This window comes from Schistocerca gregaria, chromosome 3, assembly GCF_023897955.1.
Source record: "Schistocerca gregaria isolate iqSchGreg1 chromosome 3, iqSchGreg1.2, whole genome shotgun sequence".
In the NCBI taxonomy this organism is placed as follows: domain Eukaryota; kingdom Metazoa; phylum Arthropoda; class Insecta; order Orthoptera; family Acrididae; genus Schistocerca; species Schistocerca gregaria.
Genome location: NC_064922.1, coordinates 545,746,250 through 545,748,147, shown reverse-complemented (window position 1 = coordinate 545,748,147; position 1,898 = coordinate 545,746,250). Strand labels below are relative to the sequence as shown.

The window sequence follows — 1,898 nt, the reverse complement described above, 5'->3', positions numbered from 1 at the left end:
TGTGTAATGTATATCTGTGTAGTTTATAAGTCCTTAACATTTCATTGCAATTCTACACCTCGGCGCGTTACGAGAATTAATATCAGTGCTTAATGTTAATAACGCAGAGAGAGAGAGAGAGAGAGAGAGAGAGAGAGAGAGAGAGAGAGAGAGAGAGAGAGTTGAAGGGCAGAGTAGGGAGTTCAGCCAAGGACTAAGCTGAAATAATATTATGCACAAAGCTTGGCAGTTTTATTCAGAAGAGAACCGATTTCGATAAGAGAAGAAGAAAGAGTTCTGCTCAGTGTGGTTTGTTGTAGATATAAGAGAAAGATAGTGGCACTGAGAGATAACGCGACGTTTGTATTCCCGATATACTTATTTTGTGGCTTTTAATAAGCAGCAGTATAGAGATAAAGGCGAATTCCCAAGAGGAGAAGATCACAAGAGGAGGAAGAAGCAGAAGGAAGAAGACTTTGGGAAGAGAAGTGGTTGGGGAAGACTCATCACAGAAGACGACACAATATATTTTGAATATACTAGAGTCTCCGAACGTCTTACAGACAGCCAGTGGTAAACTTGAGTAATTCAGCTACGACATAAATTATTCTTTAGTGAACAGAACTAGGTATGCAAGAGTAATTCACATTCTAAAAGAGACTATGAGCTATGTCATGCTGACATGACAAGAACAGTGAACTACTGTCGTTGGTATAATAAACTGTATTATATGATTAGATACAGTCATAATTGGTACTGTATCTATGGGCCGAGTGTTAAGTACTGTTTGATATTGGGAAGTACTGATGAGTGGGTGAGCTGCACAATAAAGTGTATGTAAGCCAGATGCCAAACGTTGATATTGAGTGATGTTTCTCACGAGCAGCGGTCGGTTGCGTCCTGTCGCGTTTTAGTGTGTTTTGACAGTTCGACTCTTCAGAGCAAACGTTCCGGTATCATGAGGTTCTCGAGTCGCTCCATATGATTTATGGAAATCAGCATAGATGTATATGGTCCAACCAGCGATCAACGAGGCAACGAAGCGTCAGCATCAAAGATATCGCAGTTGTGATCCCAGCTAAAGAGCAGCACAGGCATACGTTACTAGAATAGCAACACCGTATACAGTATCATTGCTGTCACTGAATCCAGCACTTTAGAATCGTAATATGGCGATGAGCGCTAAGGACGTGTAAACAGCTGCTTATTTACTGATAAAACAGTCGTAAGAAAGGGGAACAAACTGATAAAGCTACGTTGCCTTTTGAGTTTTGACACAATGGTGAATATATGCGTCGTATTTGTTTGTAATTTTCGTATAGTAGACGGAAGATACAAGAAAAGGAACTTGTCTCACTGCAAGCCTAACTAGTTGTATCTTTCGTATTTTTGTTTTTATAGTGTCTAAACCTAAACAATTACATGACAGTTCGTCTTGTTTGAAATAATGGCAGAACTAAGGGATTAAATTAAATTTAGTATTAACAGAGCCAACGGCCTTGCCGCAGTGGTAACACGGGTTCCCGACAGATCACCGAAGTTAAGCACTGTCGAGCTGGGCTAGCACTTGGATGGGTGACCATCCGGTCTGCCGAGTGCTGTTGGCTAGCGGAGTGCACTCAGCAATTGTGAGGCAAACTGAGTAGCTACTTGATTGAGAAGTAGCGGCTCCGGGAGAGCGGTGTGCTGACCACTTGCCCCTCCATATCCGTATACAGTGGCGCCAGTGGGCTGAGGATGACACGGCGGCCGGTCGGTACCGTTAGACCTTACTGGCATGTTCGGACGAAGTTTAGTTTAGTTTTAGTATTAATAGACGTAGCTTTCTAACCAGTTTTGATCAATTTCGGCTTTACTTCGAACAGCCTGCTCGTTACGGAAGTGTTCCATGAGTAGAATGTGCTTCTTTATTCGTGTTT

At 42.2% G+C, this 1,898-nt stretch overlaps 1 pseudogene; it reads left to right on the top strand.

Annotated features, from left to right (window-relative positions):
• The first annotated feature begins 1,468 nt into the window (after positions 1-1,468).
• LOC126356617 (5S ribosomal RNA) lies at positions 1,469-1,586 on the top strand (annotated as a pseudogene).
• Positions 1,587-1,898: the final 312 nt, after the last annotated feature.